This window comes from Passer domesticus, chromosome 18 (genome assembly GCF_036417665.1).
Source record: "Passer domesticus isolate bPasDom1 chromosome 18, bPasDom1.hap1, whole genome shotgun sequence".
Lineage (NCBI taxonomy): Eukaryota > Metazoa > Chordata > Aves > Passeriformes > Passeridae > Passer > Passer domesticus.
The window spans coordinates 9884197-9907273 of NC_087491.1; the positions used below are offsets into that span (position 1 = coordinate 9884197).

Consider the following 23077-nt stretch of genomic DNA (forward strand, 5'->3'; position numbering starts at 1 on the left):
CTGTCCATCCTGTCAGGCTCCATCCTGCCACCGCCACTTTGACATCCAAACCCTTTCCTCCTCCTTTTCATCCCTTATTTTACATGCCACAGCCATCCTGTCGCCTGCCTCTCAGAGATGTTGCTCAGAAAAAATTAGGGCAACTGCTGCACTGGGTTTTTATTAGTATTGCCAAACTCTTTCAGCATTTTTAGAAAGGGCTTGAAAAGGAGCCAAGTCGTTTCTCCTTCTTCTGTTTCTTTTCCTCCACCTCCTCCCTCACCACCACCCCCCTCCCCTTCCCTGTCTGCGGATGCTTTGGGATGAATTAATTCAGACGTGCGGTTTTGAATGTTTTTGGCTCCTGGTTATCGAGCCATTCAGCAGTTCTGGGAGCCTCCCCCATCGGCTGTTATTGAACCAGACAGAGAGGGGCGGAGGAGATGGCAGCGCCCTGATTTGTTGGCTTGTTAGTTCTGCTCCTGCGAGCCGTCCATCGGCTCAGGTTTCCCCATCCCGGCTGACACGGAGAGGCGGCAGCCAAAACTCTGCTGCCGGAGCCAAACCCTGCATGGCATTGCTGCCCGTGCCACCTCGGAGCAGCCTGCTCCAGGGGAAGGTGTCCCATGCTGGGAAGGTTGGGATGAGATGGGCTTTAAGGTCCCATCCAACCCAAAGCGTTCTGGGATCTCAGTGGAAACAAAAATGAGATGTTTGTCCCTGTTTTGCCTTCGCCTGCCCCACTCCCTGTTGGAACCCAAGACACCCCTCTGAGTGCCCTGAGTGACACGAACCCCTGGTGGGAAGACAAAGACACTTGGGATTTCCATCTTAACCCATGGAGCAAATTATCCTTGTATGAAGAATCAAAGTCACAGAAGTTTAAGCAGAGTGATAATGAATTAATCACCAGGTGAAAAATGGAGTTTTGGGGATTTTACTACAGGGGGTCTAGGAGGCAAGATGGAGGGACATGGGCCTTGTCCTATGCTTCTTCCTTCTTCTTCCTAGCCTCCATCTTCTGGGTGATGGTGGCACATTTGGATTGGTTTAGAATGGAAGTAGACAGTCTGACATAGGTGATAGGTACTGGAAAATAATGATAAATAAAGTACACGTAACTTGTAGTATAAAATGCAGACACCAGCCCAGGGGTGGGCAGTGTGCCCTTGACAGACCTGCAGATCAGACCTCTGTGGGTCTGAGAGAAAATATTTTAGATAATAGACAATAAACAACCTTGTGAACATGAGCGGAAGAATTCTGACTCTTTCTTTGACCATCGGGCTGGGAAAAAGGGACTCTGGAGTCATCCCAAAAGCAGGAAACCCGAGAATTCTCCATGTGACTGCAGGCTGGCACCCCAGCTCTGCTCTGGCACCATTGTCAAGGGTCCCAGCAAGGTATTTTCAGCCCCAAGGGGAGGCAGAGCTAACTCAGCACCAGCAATGAGCACGTGGAGAACATCTCCTGTCTGATCCTGGGGCTGGATTGGATTTCTCCTCCTTGGAGAAGGGGATGTACCCCAAAATTCTGATGCTGGGGCAGCCCTGCTGCTCCCCCAGCCCCACGGTGACCCCTGTGCCAGGGCAGGGCTTGGTGGGCACTGAGCCATGGGCACAGCCCAGCTCACCTCTGCTAAAGGATGGACGAGCTCTGGAGCTCCTGGAGCCTCCCATAATACAGAAAGAAGCAGAAATAACCACAAAATCCTCCTGAAAAGCACTTCCTACCCGTGCCACTCTGGGGGGTGGCACCGAGACTCTTTAATCATAAGGAGAATGGTTACAATTCATTATTTTCTCAGCTTTCTAGTAAAATTTTAAAAACCCACCTGAAAATCTCATTACTCCCTGTCAAGGCTTTCTTTGAGTATTCTTCTGCTCTGCTTTCATACTGGGCTAATACCTAAGAAAAATATTATCTCTCTGCTTGGCTTGCTGCCACCCCAGCCGTGTTTGTGTTTCAGTGGTGGACGAACCCACTCCAGTTTATTTATGTTTGTAGCTGGTAAAGCCACCCCTCCAGCACTCCCCTTGCTCTGAACTCGAGGCCCAAGTACAGTAGGGCCTGCTGGAAATCCCATATGGGATTTAAAGCATCCCCATGTGCAAGGCATGGCCCTGCACCAGGCAGAGCTCTCATCCTGGAGCTCTGCTCAGACATCTGGGCTTTAAACAGCAGGGGGAAAAGTGCAAAACCCTGATTTATGCCGTTCACAGGGTGGCATTGGGAATTGGTAAGAAGTTTTTGGGGGCAGAAATTCCTGTTTTGCATCTGTTTTATCAGCTTTACTCAAAGAGGTACCAGGTTGAAATGCCAGAGGTGCAAACAGAGATGTCAGGGGCTGCAGTGGGCTTTGGAGCCTTTGTTTTTATGGAATCACAGAACAGTTTGGGTGGGAAGGGACCTCAAAGCTCATCTCATTTCCACTGTCCCAGGGTGTTCCAAGCTGCATCCAAACTGGCCTTGGACACTTCCAGGGATGCAGGGGCAGCCACAGCATCTCTGGGCACCCTGTGCCAGGGCCTGCCCACCCTCACAGGGAAGAATTCCTTCCCAAAATCCCATCCATCCCTGCCCCCTGGCAGTTTGAAGCCATTCCCCCCTGTCCTGTCACTCCTGGTTCTTGTCCACAGTCCCTCTTCAGCTCTCTTGGAGCCCCTTTAAGCACTGGAAGCTGCTCTGAAGTCTCCCCAGGGCCTTCTCTTCTCCAGGCTGTTTTAGCAATTTAACTCTGAGGCAAAGAGGTTTTGAAGACCTAAATGTAATAAAAAAATCCTCCTGAGATTTGCCACCAGAGCCATATTGGGAAGGTGCTGGGGCTGGGTTGGGAGATGACCACACCAACAAATCCTGCAAGGACTTTTTTTCAATTTATCTCTGTGAGAAAGGGCTAACACCCCTAAAAATAGAGACTTTTGGCCTCTATCTGTACTGGTTGGACTTGAAGGATTTAGAGATATTTTCCACCTTTATGGATTCTATGATTCTGAAGCATGCCCAGTGTGGGTGTGAGCTCCTGTCCCCATCACTGTCCCCAAAGCACACAGGGAGTGCTCACCTGTACCTGCAGCTGGCATCACTCCAGGCCATGGGTAAGGGATCAGCATTACGCTATTTTGGGCTTTTTTTTGCCAGGATTGCTGCCTGGGCTGTCCACAGCCGAGCTAAGACTGGCACTGCCACAGTTCTTCCTGGCAGAGCTCTGGCTGCTGTCCCAGACAAGATGACAAAGTTAACACCAGGTAACCGAGGCTGGGAATTTACAGCTGCTCCCTGCCCGTGGCTTGAGCACACAGGAGGATGCCAAGAGCTCCCTGATCCATGCTGTGGGGATGGGGATGAGCTGCCAGCAGGGAGGAGCAGGGACACAGACACTGCTGAGCGAGTCTCCCAAGCCCTCACAGGGAGGGCTTGCACAGGGAATTATCGTGAAACGCTGCACAGAGAGCTCTGCTGGCAGATTCCCTCGGCTGTCAGGGCTGCAGTAGCTGGGCTGGAGGATGCTTTAATGCACTCATCTCTCACAGAGCACTTGATGCCTCTTCTCCATTCGAGAGGAGAAGAATAGAGAGGAATGTGGGAGGGCAGCAGAGTGGTGCTGCCGCATTGAGAGTCTGAGGTGGGCAGCAGGCACTCTGCAAGCAGCCTTCCTCCAGCTGGGCTCCTCTTTTGCAATTCCACTGTCTTGTTTGTCAGTAATTTATATTGACAGAGTCTTTCAAAACACTTTAGGCTTGTTTACAACATCGAGCAAGAACATTTTGTCTCATGTCCTTTCCATTCTTGAAGACGATCCTCTCGTCCGTCCATCGCCCCGCTGCCCTGTGCTGCTCCAGAAGCTGCTCCCTTGCTCTCTGCAAACCTGATGGGCTGGAAAAGAATCTGTATATCTGCTTCATGGGATGCTCTTTCCTCTTTAATTGCTAATTAGGTTTTCAGTCTGGGGCAAAGCACTTTTTCCATGGCACAAACCTCCCTGTTCACTCTCGTGTGTTGTTGTTGCACGTGGAATTGGTTGTGAGGTGCTGGGAGCCAAGGTGACACAAACCTGCAAGGAGAAATGGCACATTTGGGAGCTGCTCCAGTATCCAATGGCATCATCTGAGCTGGAAGTACAGGATACCTACCACCATGTTGGCTCTGCTGTTTTCTCTTCAATCACAGGAGCAAGTCCATCCCTCTCCTCTCCATCCCTCCTGCTTTCTGCAGCTTTTTGCAATGGTGTGCCTCATCTGGATGCCATGGTTGTCCCTTTTCCCCTGCACATCATCCTAAGAGCATTGGGAAGACAATTCTTTTGGTGTCCACCCACTAGCAACGACCAGTTTAAAACCTTTTTAAAGTCTCCTTCAGCCTTGCAGGCAGAGGTTTTTGACACACTTGAGGGAAATAAACGAAAAGATTTGGACTCTCCAGGCAGACAAATCCCCTTTGCAAAAGCAGCTGCTCCTGGGGCTGGCAAGGCAAGGGCTGGCCAAGCCTGGCAGCCTTGCCCCTGCCTGCTTTAGTGCAGCCAGCTTGGGGGGAGAGCAGGGAACAGCACGATCCTGGGAGCAGAGAAACCCTTGGATTGTCTGGCAATCCTTGAGCAGGGTGTGCTCAGCCTGCAGTGCCCTGCTCCCTCTGCCTGTGCCCTATTCCAGCCAGGATAAAGCCTGGACACGTTTGACTTCCCAAGCCTCAATAATCCCCTCTTTTTGCACTTACCTAAGGAGGCCGGAGTGCCCAATTATTTCAGAGTCTGCTGTTTAACGTGCTCTCAGCCTTGATTAAGACTTTTCATCTTCCAGGCAGAGATCAAAGTGAAACCTTGAGTTTTGCAGTGCTGCACCAGGGGTTGGGGCTGGTCTTGCTGCTTCCTTGTGATTGTGGAACTGTCTGGATGGCAGAGCAGCAGGGAGGGAGTGCTGGGTCCCAGTGGGCACAGGAGCAGGATTAAGGACATTTCACCAGCCTCCATCCTCCTTTTTTCTATCCTTCCCACCTCCTTCCTTCCTTCCTACCCCTCTCTGAGAGGTTGCCTGGATGGATGAGCAGGCCCAGTAATCCTGTTAACATTGAGCAGCATTTCCAGGAGGGGATACATTTATTGAGCTCAGGAATACAGCACTGAACTGTGCTTTGGCTCTCTAATCCTGGCCTTTGGCATGGCTTTTACCACTTGGTGCAATCAGGAGCCTTATACCAAAATCAGTAAAGCAATGCAGGTCTTGGCAAGGTGAAGTTCTGGCTTTGGTCTGGTTTTCCCCATCCACGAAGGTCCCATGGCCCTTCCTGGAGCAATCACAGCAGCATTTTCCCAAATACATCCCTTACAGAGATGGACTCACCTGGAGGGTGAGCTAAGAACCATTTCCAAGATTATTTACAGCCGTGTCCCCATTAATTTCTCTGCAGGGCAAATCAACCATAACGCTGCTGGGGGACTCATTTAAACACAACAAGAGGGGGGAAAACGGGGTGTGAGGCTTGAGGAGGCTCCCCCACACACGGCATCTGGCTGATGAGAGAGCCTGTCAGGAGCTGCCTGCATGCTGGATGCTCCCTGCCACGATAACTGCTCCGAGTGGATGAGCTCTCTGTCAACAACTTAATAATCCTCGTCTGCCTCGCTGCAGTGTCAGCCAACACTCCTGCAACCAGGGGCTGATAACGAGGGGGTTGCAGCGGGGAAAATGGGCTGTTTTGTCAGCACAACGCTCTTGTCGTCAAAAAGATTCTGCAAAAGCTTGCTGGCTCCTTCGGAGCTCGCCCAGGATGATTCGCCAGCCCCGTTTGTCCCACGGCCTTTCTGCAGAGGCAGCAGCAGTGACAGGAACCCCTGCAGGAAGCAGATGTGGATCAGCCTCCTCCAAACTCAAGGAATTCGCCTGGTTTTCATCCAGAAGCTTTTCTATCTCTTCCCCTCTTTTTTTAAAGTATTGCTCTTGCGTGTGTACAACTTCAAATTCTTCCTTGTGAGCTCAGCCCAGGCAGGAATCCTGCTGCAGTGAGGAGTCCTGCAGCTGAGTGGAGAAGCCTCCTGTGTTGTCCTCAGGATGGGTGGGAGGACTAGCAGTGAGGATCCAGGATGTGGGGCTTGTCCCCCAGAGCCTCTGCATGGGTTGATGCAAACCTGGATTCTCCTGGAGAGGAAGGGATGGAAGAGGCTGCTGCCCTTCACAGTGCCCAGTTCTTCACCCTGGGCTTGTCCCAGTGCCACCATGGACCATGATGGTGCCATCACCCATCTCACGTGCCAGAGCTGGATGAGGTGACCAAGCCCAAACCCGCATCTGGGGCCTGGCAGGACACCAGCCCACCCTCATTGCACAACAGGAGCCATCCCAGGGGATCCTTCTGGGGAAGGAGAAGGCATTAATGCTTGGGGAGCAAATTCCTCTGGCTGCTTGAGGCCGGGACTCAGCACTCTGGAATTCCAGAGCGATAACACGGCACGAGAATGTTTAAAGAGGCTGCGGATGCAAACAGCAACCCCAGGCTGCAGCCCAAAACTCACAGCTCCGAGCTGCTGTCGCAACAGGGAGTGGAAGGACAGACTCCTGGGGCTTATCCCCTGGTCTGGAACGAGCTGCTGCCTGCTCCACCATGTTCCCTGTGCTTTGCAGGAGCCCAGGATCTGGCCCACTGTGTGCAAAATCAGCCCCTCGTTAGCAGTGCCTGCAATCCCTCACCGCAGGGGGAGATGGAAGCAGATGCCAAATTGCCACCTGGAGCAAATTTTTTTTTTTACACAATTGAGTTACAATCGGCTGAAAACAGTGGGAGATTTTCCTTCATGTTAGCTGGGTATGGGAGCACTGGGAGGCTGCTGCTGCACTGGTCCCAAGCCCTGGTCCAGCACAGATCCCTGCACGGAGCCTCTCCTTCAAACTTCATCATCCTCCAGCTGCAGGAACCACTCTTGCCTTTCATGTCATCCTAGAATGTGAATAAATATAAAATTGAAATGTCCCTTAAAGGAAAATGCAATTTAAAGCTCTTATTTGAAATGTAGGAAAACACTCCAGATTTAACTTGGAATTTTTTTTCCCACTATTGCAGAGGAATTTGGAATATTTTCCCAACTCATATTTTAACATTTGGGGATCTCGAAGAATTTTCCCTGGAGTACATGAAAATGTTCAAAGTGATATCAACATGGCCTTCGAGGGAACTCCAGCCTCTCAGGCATGGATTCATAATAAATAATAAAATTCTTTGGGCTGGAAGGGACCTAAAAATCATCTTATTCTAACCCCCATGGACCTCCTGATCATGAAACTTGCCCTGGGTCTCTTAGAGCTTTGTTCAAGCAGTGATGCAGTGTGGATCAGAGCTAATTAGCTGAAAACCAGCCTGATTGTGTGTGCATATGATGCAATCCCATTTCTGACTGCAGAGAGATACATTCTGTCACTTTTTGCTGGGAAGTTTTTGAGGTGTTTAAGACAGAAAACATTTGTGGGCAGATATTGAAATGTACGCCCACAAAACCCAAACTCTGTGAAACTTTCTATTTGTGGGGAACACACTGATGTTAATTCTTTTTTGCTTGTGTAAATTCTTGGTTTTATGGAGAACAGTCCTGGGATATTGGTTTGAAACAGAATTTATATATATATATATATGACTCTACAGCTCCCATCTCGTTGGGTAAATTCTCCATAAATCCATACCCACTCGTGCACTCAGTCAGAACATTCTGCTAGAGCAGCATGGAAAACCAAAGTCACTTTTGCCTGGCTCAGAAAGAGAAGCCTTGAGAGCTGCCAACATCTGCTTTCCTTTTGGAAGGGCTGAGAAGAGTGGGGAAAAGGCTGGGAGGATGAGGATGTGATGTGGGAGTGATCCCAGCCATGGACCCCATGAAAAAAACATGATCAGCTCTCAAAGTAACTCAGTTTTCCAAGTTTATCCTCAGAGAGACTGAGTCATATATCCAATGGCAATATCCATGGTCACCCCACGGATCAGGGCTGTCAGACCAGGGGCGGGGCAGGCAGTGACAAGAAATGGCACCAGCAGGATTTTAGAAGCTCCTGCTCCATTTCCCGGGACAAATGGGTGAAGGATGGCAGCAATAAGAAGCAAACAATCCCAATTTCCTGATTTAATCTGGCTCACCACGGCACGCCCCAGCTCTGTGGCACAGCTGGGTTTCTCAGCGTAGTGGTTTCTGCACCCAGTCCATGCCCTGCTTTCTTCCCTCCTGTCTCCCCATCACAATGTCTTGCCTGGCTGATTTCGTGCTCAGCAGCAGCAGCAGCACTGCTGGTTTAAGTGCTGGCAGCTGGCAACATTTTCCCTTGGAGCCAAAAAACAAAGTGTCTGCTCTCCCAAGCCAGCCTGGGAAGGTTGGCTTTGCTGGTCCAGGCACAAATATTTCTGGCAGGGCAAGCTCGCTGCAAGTTTGGAGCTGATCTCACTCGTTTCCTCAGCGCGGAGGAAATGCAAAGGGATTTGCAGTGAATTCTCCACAGCCTCATTTTTAAGGTGAGGATTGTTTAAGCAGAAGAGAACTGGAGTTCTCAAAAGCTCTGCAAACTCACGAGGAGCTTCTGATGTCACAGTGGCACTAGGAGCTGTTCCATCATTGTCAGGGATGAGCCACTGACACAGAGGGGGTGGCACTGTGGGGCACTGTCCCTTTTTACATGGCTTCAACATTTGTGGAAGTTTGGAGTCATTAATTTCCTGAATGTCTGCCTTTAATGGAAAACATGATCTTTTGGGAAAGACAAACTGGGCATAAAACCCTCCAAGTCTTTATCCAGGTGAAGTAACCTCATCTTCAAGTCTCATTTTTGGAAAACGTGTAGAGATTCAGGCGTATTCTGGGAGTTGAATCAATTAGACTCCACTGGAAAACCTGATTTAACCCCACACCTCACTTCAGATGTGTCCTTTGGCCTCACAGGAGCCAACAGGACTTCTGGACATTGCTTAAATTTTAACTGATTGCTGCATGAGTGGCCAAGTCAAAATCCAAACATTCAGCTGCAGATTTTGGGCCAAAGAGAGCCCAAGCCCTGCTTTCAACACCTGCCTTTGCACCAGCACTGCGCAGTTTGTAGAACTCCAAGCACTTTATAAAGACTTTAAGCATTGATGTGGACTTCTTGTGGGAGGGAAAAATGAGCTGCAAAAGGTCTCCTGGAATGGTCTTAGCAGAGAAGATTCAGCAGGTTTCAGAGTGCAGCTGGTTCTAGGCATTGCTGGGCTGGGGTCTAACTTTTGTCCAAATTTCTCTTAGCCCTTCATGACCTCTTAGGTCAACCCTGCATTTTGGGTTGTAGGTCAGAACATTGAATTGGAGAGGCCACAAATCTCTTGGGAATCAGGGGTAGATCTGATGCCACGAGCAAAAGCTGCTCCCATTTCTGGGCTTGCAGTGGGTTATGAACAGCAAGGAGAATCCCAATGCACTGCTTTAGTCCTGAGGTCATGCCAGGCTCAGGTAGGTGGGAGGGGGACTTGGGAATGTGTTTCACAGGTGTGGGTGGTTGAAGGACCAGAATTTGGGAGCTGATGCTGAAACAGGCGGGCGTGTTCTGGAAATTGTCTGCTCTGGATTCCCATGAAGAGATGCCACACTGGAGCTGTTCCTGCAGGCTGGCACTGAGCTGAGCCAGCCTTGGATGTGGCTGTGCTTGTGCTCCTGCTCCGTGCAGGCAGGTGGAGGTGGAAATCTCTGGCACAGCAGGAGATGGAGGTGGCAGGGCTGAGAAGGGCCTCAACACAGACCCTGTGTGAGTGTGGGGGACACAATCCTGCACCAAACCGACCTGCAAAGGCACAGGAAACAGGAATAGAAACCATCCCGTGACTCAGGATGTGTCTGTGGGCTAAAGCTGCCAAGCTGCAGTGCCTGGGCTCAGTCTCTGAGTCTGTGTTGCTGCATTTAGAGGAGAAAAAGCCTTTGACAGCAGCAGGTGGGAGATGTTTCTCCATTCAGCACCATTTGTTGTGATGCTCCTGTACGGTCTCCCTGTGGGAGCTCTCTCTTGGTGTTATGGCCACAAACATAATGTAGGATAACACTAATGAGGGCTTTCATGGCATATCCGTGGCTGTCCAAACCCGTGTGCCAGATCTCCTCATTTCCTTAAGGGTCCCGAGGCATTTTGTGTTGTCTTCAGCCTCTGCTCTCTCTGCAGTCTCTGGACATTTCAGTTATAATTACAGTACTGCTTAAAAGGCCTCCTGGCCTCCTCAGTTATGAATAAACCTGACCCTCTGGGAAGACTAAGTCCAGAATTTCAGAAAAAGGTCTTGAGGACAAGAGCTTGGAAAAAAAGAATAAAACCTCTCTGTCCCATGAGAAATGCTGAAGAAGGGCAATCTCAAGCCAGGATGAAATTCACAGTCCTGGGGATTCTTTCCCTGAAGGGAAAATTCAACATTTCCTTTGCTTCAGTCTGATCAAAACGTCTTGTTTTGACACGGCACAGCAGCCTGGGACCACGACAGTCAGATCAATATGCTTCCAAGCCATCTAAGGGAGTGTGTGATCTTTTCCAGCTCCAAATTAAGCAGGAGTTAGTCCTTCCCCACATCTTGTTTCCACAGGGAGCTGCCTGGCCGTGCAGGATTTTTGATCAGCAGTTCTACCTCCAGCAGCACCCCCAGGAGCTTCTCACCCCGTTACCTGTGTCCTCACGGGTCAGCCCGTCCTCACATCCAAATTACAGGGAGCTGGGGATTTTCTTACCCTCAGATCCCCTGCTAATTGCTCCTGGGAGGATTTTGGTCTTTGTGAAGCAAACCTGTTCTGCTTGCCCAGCCTTCCCCAGCCCCGTTACAAAGAGCCATTGTGGGCACTGCCCGCCCCATGCCTCACACTCCTGGCTCCAGTCAGCCTGGGAAGAGGCACCTCTTGCCCACTCAGCCAGCAGATAAAGGCTGATTTGTGTGTGGGGTGGGAGGGAGGCATCACCTGTGCCCTTGCCAGGTTTCGTGGTACCGCTCCTGGCTGGGCAGAGAAGTTTCCAGAGCTGGGGATGGAGGAGGCTGCATGGAGGGGAGCTCTGCTCTCCTCTCCCCGGGGCTGCTGCCTTGTGAGGGGGATCAGGGTGAGGTGCCACAGCAGGGACTGTGCTCTCAGGGGTGATGCCAGCCCCCCAAGGGGATCAGGGTGAGGTGCCACAGCAGGGACTGTGCTCTCAGGGGTGATGCCAGCCCCACCAGAAGATCAGGGCCTGGTGGATCCAGGGGAAAGCATTTCTCCTCCTTGCCTTGCCTCACCTGGGCATGAAAAGCAAGGACCCCTCCCCTCCCTGCCTCCCTCCCTGCCAGCTCTGTTTGTGTTTTGGATTTTTGGACTCCCCCAGCCCCCCTTGGCTGTTTTCCCCACACTGTCAGTGGGTTCACAAACATCCCCTCCAGCTGGGCAAGCCCCAGCAGCTCCAAACTCCTGATTTGTCTGGGAGCTTCGGCAGGGGGGGTGGGTATGGGCATCACAGAGCCAAAAAATGCAGTGGGGGCTGCTCCAGGTGGATCCTTTCTTATCAGTCCTGGATTCAGCAGGGATCAACACCTCAGTCTGAATACAGCAGGGAAATCCGAGCTGGTGTGTGGCTGCAAAGAGCCTTTCTGCTCTCCAGAGTGGCTTTTGGTGCCTGTACCTGCCTGGTGTGAGCCTCCCACCCATTAAGTTGACCAGTTACACCAGATCCTCTGCCTCTTTGGGACTGGAGGGGACCAGATGTTGGATCCAGCTTCATTTTCTGTCTTCTGTCCCTTTCTCCTTCCACCAGAGGAGGAAGGTTGTGCATGGCTGGGTACCAAAACTCACTGAGAGCTCTGGCAAGCCGGCGGCTCCCGGGGAACAGAGTGATTTGGGTGATTCTGTCACTGGGGACACAGGGTTTGCGTGCTAGGGGACAGCAGATTTCATCCCTGGCATCTCAGCTGCCTCCTCCAGTCCCTGCCATCAGCTGGGGGCACTGGGAAGGAAGGAAAACCAAGAAAGCTCAAGCCCAGGCGCTCACGCATCACTGGCCAAGTCACATCTGGCTGATGGGGACAGTGGGGGCCCAGCCTCTCCTGGGTGACACAAGGCCACTTCCAGCAGAGCTGGGCCAGCCCTCGCTCTCTGCTCCAGTCATATGGGAGCTGCCAGACAGAAATTCACCCTTCCAGGGGGGATCCAGCAGTGCTGAGCTCCTGAGGATTGCTGCACGCCTGCAGCACTGCCATGGCGCTGGGGGTTCTGAGGGTAAGTGACTCCAAACAGAGAAATAACCCTGCAGAAAGGCAGAGCCTGCAGGGCTGCACTCCTGCCTCGCCAACGCAGAGCTCAGAGGGAAGAGGAGACGAGGGATAGCAGGGAGGACCTTTCCCAAGAGCTTTCCCAGGATCCCAAATCCCGTCTGCAGATCGCTGCAATCCATGTTGTGATCCCTGCAGGGAGCCTGGCCCAGCCTGGGCTGGGTGCTGAGCAAAGGAGCACATTCAAGCAAGAAATGAATTGAAATTGGGCACAAAAGGAGCCAGGGTGTCATGGAGGAGGAGATGAAGAGCTTGTGGTGGGTGGGAAGCCTCGAAAGTCACACTGAGCAGTCAGGGCTGTGTGGGGGCTGATGCACAGCAAGCTGGGCTTGTTCGTGGTGCCTCAGCCCTGCCTTGACCACAGCCACAGGTCCTGGCTTGAGGCCAGGGCTGGTCTGAGCCAGAACAGAGCTTCTGCTTGCAAAATACCCAGCGGAGACACCTGAGAGGGAAGTTGGAGCAGCCTTGCAGCCAGCCCTGAGCACTGCTGCACTGGAGAGTTCTCAGGGCACTGCCCATGCCCAGGACATGAAATCCTTTCTCACCTTGGCTCTGTAATTGTGGCCTCCATGGACATTTGTCCCCTTTGATCTTCTGGCTGCTTACAGGTCTCCACAGTGCCCGTGTCCTTTGCACACTGACAGCGTAGCACTGGACTTCACCCCCAGGATGCTGTTGCCAGCACCGGGGCAAACCTGGCCTTGTGCAATCAGCCAGAGGCACAGAGCTTGCCATGTCCCTTCCTGTGCTGCCACTGTCCAGGATGTCCCTGGGCTGGTCACCCCCAACCTGCCCAACGCCATCGATGGCATCGCCATGGCCAGGGAAAGGGTGTGGGAAGATATCACCAGGCTGTGGAAAATAATTGGATTGTGGTTAATGTGGAACAGTCCCTGGAATTGTTTCCTGATGTTGAGTTGCTCCTGGCTGGGTTCAGAGGGAGAGAAAGCTCCAAGGTTGGCGGGGGATCTGGAGCTCATCTCAAAAGGGCAACACTGAGTTCTTTTGATCAAGAAATTGAAGGTAGCTCTCATGCCCTCAGTCCTGGGGGAAGAGAGACCCTGTGTTATTTTGCCATGGAGAGCTGGAGCAAAATTCTTCCAGTCCTGACTGGGTGGAAACAAAAATAAATGGCAACGTGGGTCCTCCAAATAAGCAGCGCACATGTGCTGCCATAGCAGAGGGAGCATGTGTCTCTGATTTACATGCAGTCTGGGAAGTGCCACATCCGCCTTATGCTTGGGATATTTCAGCTCTCCAAGGCCTGAATTTAACCCCTGCCCTCTCCTCTCCCAGCAGAGCCTGCAGCATCTCTGCTGTTCTTTCTCCTGGAGCAAGCTTGCAAGAAGAGCTTGGTGCTGGAGGGAGCACAGTGAGGCTGACAGAGTTTGTGCAGGTCTTGTCACGTTGTCCAGGCATGTCACGACAGAGACCCAAGGGAAGAGAAACCACAGGAGCCAGGAAAGGCTTTCAAACCATCCCTGCTCTGCTCTGAGCTCTCTGGGTCACTGAATTTAAGGGCTGCTCCCACACACCAGGAGACCTCTGTGTTTGTTGGGTAAACCAGGGGAGCAGCCATGTGTAGACATGATTTAAGAGCCATTCCCTCTTCCAGCATGGAGCAGAAGCCGTGGATAGAGGGACATTGAAGGATATAGCCCAGGAGGGGGAAGTAAGGGCAGATATTGTTCTGAGCTTTTCCTCTGCGTGCTTCCAGAAAGGGCTCTGGCCTGGAAAAGGATGTCAGGACAGGAAGGATATGGAGTTGGCCTCAGCTCTCACACAAACAGCTGAAGTGACCTTTCTCTAGCAAAACACCAACTCTTGCAGGATGGATTTCTTCTGAAGGGTGTCAGCTCTGGAAGAGCCATTGCATATGCAGGGGGTAGATACATAAATACACATAAATAGAGAGTTGCTAGATAAACAGGTGAGTTAGTTGGTTAGTTAGTTAGTTGGTTAGTTAGTTAGTTAATGTGGGGGGTACAGAAAGAGAGGTAGACCAATGCAGCCTTCCCAGGGCTTTTAGCTGCCCTCGTTCACAGCCCAGGTTTTGTAGGTTTGGGTGCCTCAGGAAGGGCACTCTGTGTATCTTCACCCCGCTCCTGAGTGTGGCAGTGTTTGCACAGTGTTATTGGCTCACAACTGCTCCTGGCCTCCTTCCCTCCATGCACAGCTCCCACACGGACAGGGAAACTGAGGCACACAGCAGCAAAGCATGCTCTGAAGGTGGCAGAACACACGGGGAGAAAAGCCAGGCCTGGCAGAGCCAGGGGCCCAGTCCTCCATTGTCTCCCCTGGTGCTGCCCTTGCTGCCTTGCTGGTGACGGTCTCTGTCACACTTCTAGGAAGATGTCACCGCCTCTAAAGGGCGTCAGACGCCCACCTTGGGGCGCCTGCATGGCGTGAGTCACGCAGGAAGAGCCGAGAGCTGCGAGGTGGGAGCTGGGCACTTTCCAGGAAAAGCTGGGTTGCAACCACAGAAGCCATTTCCTTGCAGGCTCGAGCCATTTTTCCCCTGCCAGAAACGACTGCTTTGCACATGCTGAGCCCTCCTGAGGTGGGGATTTTCTCCCACATGTCCTCTCTTTCTCCCTTTCCCACCCTCTGGGCTGCTCCCAAAAGGAGCTCCTGGCTTGAGGACAGCCACAGGACCATCTCTGCCTCATGGCTCGTCTCTCCTCCTGCAGCTTGCCTGGATTAACAACCACTCTCTGCATCACTGATCTGATCTTTTTAGTTGGTTTTAACCCCAAACCAGGCACTGTCCACTAGGAAAAAATCTCCAGGCCCCATTTGGAGAGGTTTCCTGCAGGCTGAAACCTCTCTGAGGTGAAAAATCCATGTCTCCAGGCTCTTCCCACCAAAGAACTCTTTCTTTTTTCCGAGCTCTTCCCACCCATTTCTCTAAGTGCAATTTTTGGGGTGTTATTCCCACTTCTGGACTGAATTTATCCCCAGAACATCACAAGATTTGTAGGAAAATGCTGTTGGAAGAAGATGGTTTGAGGCCGCTCTTGAGGGAGGTTGTTGGATTTCCTTGAGGCTGAGATCTGTGGGGGCACAAATGTTAATTTGAGTAATTCCTCATCCCTCACGTCCAGGGGAGGTGAAACAAAGTGGAAAACCCAGCCCAATTCTTGGAACAGCCTTAGATTGCATTGTTTTTCCTAGCTGGGCCTGAATCCTAGGCCTAACCCGAGGAACAGCCGTGTTAATCTGAGCTTGGCTGCTAAGACACAGCCAAAATTGTCAGAAATACTCTGAAAACACCAAAATTCCAAGGACTATTCCCCAGCTGCATCTCCCTGGCCCAGCCCAGCTTTCTGTGAGAGATCCCCTTTGTTCCCAGGCCTCCTGACAGCCGTTGTGTGTGCTCCATAAACATCAAATGGAAGAGACGCTTTTAATGTAATTATAATTTAAGCATAAAATATGTCACTTCTGTAGGATTTTGTTGTCTGGTGCGTAATTACTTTATGGCACTATAAAAATATATTGCATTATGATGCCTTGCTGTGCTTTGCTCAAATAATTTATAGCACAGTAATAGTGTGGAACAATATTCCAGACCATTGTATCCAATCTTGCATATAAATAAAACTGTGGAAAATAATGATCTTGGTTAAACGCTCATTTAATTATTTTGCAGGCTTGGTTAAGGGTTTTTATCCCTGTTTCATTCCCACATCCTCACCAGATTATATTCAAACTATCTAGAGGGAGAGCTTTTAAAGCTCACAGAAAATAGAGCTATATATGGAATTTTTTATATATACTGCCATTTCCAAACAACTGGGGAAAAGAAGCGTTTGCTGCAGGGTGAGTGGAATTGCAAAAAATTTCCAAAATTTCTTCCCAAGCAATATGTTGGAAACTCTTTCAGTCCAAGCCCACTGAAACATTTTGGTGGCCTAAAAAAACAAGCCCATTCCTTCTGCTTTTGAGGTTCTCAATATTTTTATGCCCTTGAGACAGAACTTTAGTGACTTTTTGAAGCAAAATGTTGATTCAAAAAACCCAACCCCCTTCTTGCCTTAAAAAGAAGGAACTGAAACTTTACTCTCTCTTCTCAGCATCCCTTCCTGGGCATCAGCTTCGACCACAAATGACAAAATATTTCCCACCTGCCCGTTCCTCATCCCATCCCTGATCTCCTGCCCAGATTATCCTCCCAGGAATCCCCTCCCATCCTGGATCATTGCCTGTTTTGGGGCCCTCACTCAGATTTGCTCAGTGGAGGATGCTGAGGGTCTCCAGAGGGTTGAGCCTCCCCACAGGAAAGAGTCACCTCCACAAAAACCATTTTATTCATATTTTGATGTTATATTTAGCAGTCAGACTGTGGGTGGAGTGGGGAGAAATGTCAGGCAGGAGGACTCCAGACAAAGCAAGACTCACTGGCAGGGGGTAAAACTGAATTTACAGCTCATGAAGGACTGGGAGGACTCACTGCTATTGCAGGGTCTCGCTGGAAGAAGGCACTGATAATTTTCCTTTTAATCTCCGTGTTTTCCTCCCATGTGAAGCCACATGGAGATGCCATCCCTCACCCATCAGGATCTTCCCCATGTTCTTTCTCCCTTGCCTTCCCCATCCTCTTCCTCCTGGAGCTGGGGCAAGGATCTAAAAATAGTGGTGAGCCCCGTATATGCATCTTCAGCAAAGAGACTCATAAATGCAGCCAGGACTGAAAATCAATTCTTTAAAGCTGAAATCAATAACAATAACTAATATTAATAGTGATTATCCTTTCTTTATTGCACTTTGCAGTTGGAAATGAATTGTTTTTAAGGATTAGCGGCAGCTGAACTCTGTAATGCAATGTAAGACTGAAGATTTACTATGAAAACAGAGCTTATGAGGAAAGACCCATTACTGCTGATGGAATACACTTTGGAAAAAACCCTGGCTGCTGCTGAGCACAAGGAGCCTCAACCTGCAGTCAGCAGTGGGTTGAGATTCCTGGCAGGAGACAGGGATTTTGGGGCTCTAACTCTGTCTGGTTTTCTCTGAGTCTGACTTCAGTTCCCAGACATCCCAAATGCATTTTCATTTTTGAGTATCTTTTATCTAAAACAGCTTCAGACATGCAAAACTTGGGGGGAGAGAAGAGGAAGAAAGGGAAGTGTGTTAAGCCACTCACACATATATTTATATATTTATCTGAGTCAGCCATACCTATATGAGACAGCAGTGTCTAGAGCTATCTGCTCTGCCTGTCAGATTTTCCAAAAAGCACAGCAGATCAGGTGAGCACTTCAGGAAAGTCTGGTCTCGAGCGTCCCCATGGGAGCCCTCCTGTGCTGGAGCACTTCTGCAAACTCCCCACTCTGACAATCTGGTTTCAGGTCTGTGTGAAACTCCTCTCTCAGAGGAAGGGCAGGCACCAGGCTCCGTTCTCACATCTCTTCCTCTGCTGTGGGTCAGCCCTAACACTGCTCCTTCCCTCTGTCTCCTTTGTCTACACCTGATGGATATTTCAGATGCTGAGAGTAGATTTTGATTTATTTGAATTTCTGTGCCTGAAGAACAGGAACCCTTTGCAGATATAAGGACCATGGGGCTGGTCATGGTGTTCAAACTATGCTCAACACTAAATTTCTCCTTCGAGCAGGCAATGATTGGTGTGGGGACATGGAATGACTGGAGCTGGGTGGGGAAATGAGGCTTCACCCAGGCTGTGGGCACTGGGGATGGAGTGTGGCACCTGTCAGCGTGGGAATAACCCATCCACAGCATTCCTGTCATCCCAGCCTGGAGAAGATGGAAGAATCCATGCCAGTCCTGAAGGTGGAGGAATCCACCCATCACACTGACATGGATTTTCACAAGGGGATATTTGTGCTTACTAAATGTGGACTTAAAGTTTTCCTACAACTGCCTTGCTCCAGGCCTGGCGTTACCTCAACCACAAACTCCAGAGGGATGGAGTTGAGGATGACACAGGGGTTCAGAAAAACACAGTGAATAATTCCTGCCTCTGTTGGAGTTGATGGCAAAGCTCTGGTGTTGCTCAGGTACAGTGGGATTTTCCCACTTGGGCTGACACCTCCTCCTCCACCACGCATGATCTTGGGGCCATTTGGATGAGAAGCTCCTGGACCTTTGATTTGGGGTTGTTTACTCACTTTTCTTTGAACACTGTAACGTTTTTTACTCTGAGCTCCATGGGCAGAGCGAAAGCCTTTTGCAAACAGCCACAGGTCAGCTGGCCTGAGCTCCTCATCCTGTGGAGTTATTGATCTCTGCTGAAGGGGATGGACAATTTTCACCTGGCAAGGTTCTTCTGTTTTTATTTTAAAACCAACCTTTTCCCCAGAAATAAAATTGGACGCTCACCTCCATTTTTCTCTGCTGTTTCAGTTCATGGTTGCCTTCCAATTTTAGAAAGGTTTTCTTTAGTTTTGGCCTAATGATTTTGGGTTTCAATCAGAAAATAGACTTCAGTGGTCAACTCATTCTGGAAACTGCAGCAATAACCACATCCAAAATGAAAGTAGCTTTGGGAAGGCCCCTGTGGTTGCCCAGAGAAGCTGTGGCTGCCCCTGGATCCCTGGAAGTGTCCAAGGCCAGGTTGATGGGGCTTGGAGCAACTTGGGATAATGGGAAGTGTCCCTGTTGGAATGAGATCTTCCAGGTCCATTCCAATGCAAACCAGTCTGGGATTCTATGAACATAGGTAGCTCAACATTTTCCCCAAAAATCGTTATTCTTCCCTCACTTCCCTCAACTCTCTCTCCTTTCCACTGAGTCCCTCCAGGTACCTCAGAACAGAAGCACTGGGAGCTTCCCCAGTTGGGTTGAGCAGGTCAAGCTTCCTTCCCTCGGTGCCATCCTGCAAGGATTTATTGGTGCTTCACTGCTGCTGGCATGTGGTGTGCAGATGTCTCCAGACTGGCTCAGCTTTGAACTTGCTTGAACAATTTGATTTTTTTTTCAGTGGTGCATCATTGCTAATTTCCTCCGACTCATCCTCCGAGGGCGGGAGTCTGGAAAACATCTTCTTTTCCCCAGCTCACAGTAAAAAAACCCTCACAGGATTTTAGCAAAGCAGGCTGGTGGCTGTACTGACCACCTCAAAAAAGACCTAAAGAACAGTGGCCTGTGCAGATGGCAGCAGCAGCAAGGCTGGAGGCTCCTCATTCTTGAGGGAACAGCGAGTCCAGCTGGGAGGAAAGACTTATTCCTGCTGGGATGGGTAACAAAGCAGGAGATGTGCTGAGCAGTGCAGCTGGGACTGTCCCCATCCAGCGTGGCATCTGCTGGGTACCAGCATCATATTTTCCCCATGAGTGTGTGGCACATGACTCATGATGAAAGACATGGTAAACTCTCTTCTAGCACATGCTGGACCAGATATTTCACAGATCTCAAACCCCTGGACCATCTCACTCCTGACTGGCAGAGTGGGATTTATGGCCAGAGCTTTTTAACCCAGGATTTTTAAACTGCTGCACCCTGAGGGTGTCTGTCCTCCTACAGATGGAACCTTCTGAGATCTGGGATGCAGAGCAGGAAGCAACAACCCCAGGTTTCAGAAAGGAAGTGGTTGGTGATTTATTTTTGTCACAGATCTGGGTCTTCCTCCTCTGCTTCCAGCTCCCTGCTCACCTGGCTGCTGTGCCCTGCTGTCCCTGGAGCCAGGAGAAGCAGAGAACAAGACATGGGGATGGAGAGAAACAAGGGAAAAATGAAATAACACGGGGATTGATCCGTGCAAAGGTTAAGAAGCTGAACTTACTTAACTCCTGTTCGTTTATTTATTGTCCCCGAGTTATATTTGGGACAGCGACTGAGCAGATTAGCACAGGATTGCTGGGTAGATTTAGAGCTGCAGCGTTTTTCTGGCTCAGTGTGCACGAGGCCATGTGTCCCTGTGTGTGTGCACATGTGTGCCTTGCTCCCACTTCTCACCCAGCCATCCCTTCCCACTCGTGTACTGGATAAATGTGAGCACTCATCTGCACAGTCCAGGGCAGAAAAGGGGAAAAATCTCCTCTCTTATCAGCTCAGGAGCTAAATTTATGCAGGGTACAACACATGCTCTTTAATATACCATGAAAGCAGCAGGTAATCGTTCCTCTGTCCTCAGGAACAGGGCCACCATGCAGTAAAAATACATATATATATAAAAAATGTCCCCTCCCACACGTGAGTCATGGGGATGGATGGGAGCTGGAGCTGGGGATGACTCAGGAGCTCTGGCCTTGCTGCCTGCCCGGCACTCTCAGTAGCACGGGGAAGGACAGGCTGGTGGCAAAGGGCCCAGCAGAGAGCCAAGGTCCCTTCCAAGCCTGCCTGCAGGCTGGTGCTGCTCCCCAGCTTCCTCTGCTTCCTCTGTGGGGTGGTTTCAGAGGCTGATTTTGGGGTGGCTCTTGCAGACCCACCCAAAGATTGGGGTCCAGCCCTGTCTGTGCCCCATCAGGCAGCAGGAGCAGAGCCCAGGCTGGGGCTGGCAGCAGAAGTTCCAGGCAGGCTGGATGTGGTGGATGGGGAGTGAGGTGCCTTAGTCAGATGTCTTGGCTAATATCTCCTATTACATCAGTTTCTTTTCTTTCTCTGTCTCTGTAAAAGAGCCACAAAAAACAATGAGTAATTTCTCTGCGGAATATTCATCTTTAAAAAGCCAGGCCCAGGGCTCCAGTGCTTCCAGCGTGTTATTTTTCTCCCCTTGACTTTGAGAGTGTGTCTGGCCTGCAAACCCAGCTGGGAAAAGCTCTAACCTGGGAAGGGAAGAATGCAGGAGAAGTGGGATGAGAGTTTTCCCTGAGGTTGTCAGGTTTGAAGAAGGAGAAGAGAATTTTTAAAAGACCAAACTGAGGAGAGCACTTGTCCTGTTCATCTGACAACCACAGTGGGGTCTCACCATCGTCCAGGGCAGCAGACATCAAATCCCAGAATGGTTTGGGTTGGAAGAGACCTTAAAGCTCATCCCATTCCACCCCCTGCCATGGGCAGGGACACCTCCCCCTGTCCCAGGCTGCTCCAAGCCCTGTCCAGCCTGGCCTGGGACACTCCCAGGAGCAGCCACAGCTTCTCTGGGCAATGACTTGTCCAAGAGCAGCCCCAAAACTGTGTTTACAAGAATGGAAACACACCTCAGAGCAGCATAAAGGCAGCAGTGTGAAGGGCCGTGCTTGAATTTCAGCTTGAAAGAAAGTCCAAACCACAGTGCTGGAGCCAGGTATTAAACTCCCTGGAAAAATCTGTCTGCCTTCTAGCACGGTGCCACCAGCTTTCCTGCAAACACAGAGGGAGAACGACTTTTTATGGGTATAACAAAAGCCAGCAGCCGTTTATTTTATTTGTGGAGGGGATGGATAATTGACAGGTGGCTGTCTGAAGGAGATGAAGCCCTCCAGCTAAACACTGACACTCCAGCAGGGCTGCAAACAGCAAAGAAATGGCTCCAGAGGTGACAAAATTGTTATTTTTAAGGCTGTAAGATATATAAGAGAACAGGGCTGATGTGCACTTCAGAACAATCCTACCTGAGCAGCGAGCTAAATAAAACTGGTGATTTCACACCCCTGTCTGCAGCACCTTCCACTGAGCTTATATTAATGAGTCTGGTGCCTCTTAAAGGGTCTTGCAAGCCCAGAGGATCCAGGTGCCCATTTTAGGGCTTGAAGGCAGCCCACGCTGGGACAGGAGTGGCAAGAGGGGCACGCTGGGCTGTGCAGGGATTCCGGTGGTGATCCTGGCACTGGTGGTGTTTGTCCTTCAGCAAAGCAAACTTTCCCAGAATCACAGAACAGCCTGAGCTGGAAGGGACCTACAAGGAGCATCAAAGTCCAGTTTTGTGGTTGCTGGAAGGCAAGGACCTGTGTGCTGGCCTTTTCTGAGACCTGTGTGCTGGTCTGGGTGCTTCTCTCATGTCCCACAAATTGCAGATATCAACTTTTGCTTTTTTTGGGGTTTTTTTTCCTTCTTTTTTTAATATTTTTCCTCTTCTGGACCCAGCCTGCCTAGGACTTTGAAGCCAACAAATCTCTTCCAGGCCTGGCCCTCATGCCCCTGGATGGATCTGTGCCTATTTCTGAGATATTCAGCACTATTTGCTCCTGACTTTTATAAATAAAAACAGAAACTTAAACATTAACCCCTGCCCATGACACCACCACAACCATTTGCTACTCCTTTCTCACACCAGAGATTTCCTTGTGTTTCTTAATTTACCACCAACTTTTTTTTCCCCTTATTTTATTTTTTCCTTTTTTGTTTTTCCTGTTTCCTCGAGTTCCCCCCCTCAGGGCAGGGGAACATTTACGATGTAGAATTACCGAGGCTGTTCCTGCTCTGGTGATTCAGTGTCAGGCTGGGAGTGAGGGAAGCAGAGCCTGTTACCCGGATCCCTCAGCTTTTCCCACCTCCACACGGCTCTGCAGCAAATCAAAGTGCAACAAAACAGCTTTGCATCATTTCTTTGAGGAGTCCTGGGCCCTGGACGTTATCTCCAGGGCAGGGTATGGGCTCTAATAAAAGATGGCTTTATTGCCAGCTGCAACAAAGCCAAGGATTCAGGCACATATTGCCTGGTGGGTTCATTGTAAACTCCCTTTTATGAGCCTTCCAGTTTATTGCTAATAGAGATTTACAGTGGGAAGAAGGGGCCGTGTGTGTAATTAATACTGTTATTAGCCTGGGTGGGTTCCATGCAGTGAACGTTTGGTGTTTGCTCTTCGTTACCAGCCCTGCAAATGACGTGGGGACAGGCTGCAGGGCTGGTGGTACTGGTGGTACTGGTGGTACTGGTGCCTTGCTGGGCCAAAGTCCTCCACTGAAGGAGTCCACCTCAGCCATCACGAGACACCACCTCAGCTTTCCTCACTGATGG

General features: G+C 50.3%; 2 long non-coding RNA genes across 3 annotated transcripts; one reads left to right on the top strand and one right to left on the bottom strand.

Moving 5' to 3' along the window:
* Positions 1 to 3070: 3070 nt before the first annotated feature.
* LOC135283252 (uncharacterized) lies at positions 3071 to 9537 on the bottom strand. Its single transcript, XR_010349097.1, has 4 exons — positions 8202 to 9537; positions 4693 to 6906; positions 4113 to 4256; positions 3071 to 4033 (listed from the first exon to the last, which is right to left on the bottom strand). It is a non-coding gene; the product is annotated as an uncharacterized LOC135283252 (long non-coding RNA).
* Positions 8563 to 16961, top strand: LOC135283253 (uncharacterized). Of its 2 annotated transcripts, none has more exons than XR_010349099.1 (3): positions 8563 to 8741; positions 9264 to 9424; positions 13537 to 16961. It is a non-coding gene; the product is annotated as an uncharacterized LOC135283253 (long non-coding RNA). The 2 variants fall into 2 exon arrangements; XR_010349100.1 differs by lacking the exon at positions 13537 to 16961 and adding an exon at positions 10537 to 11039.
* The last annotated feature ends 6116 nt before the right edge of the window (positions 16962 to 23077 follow it).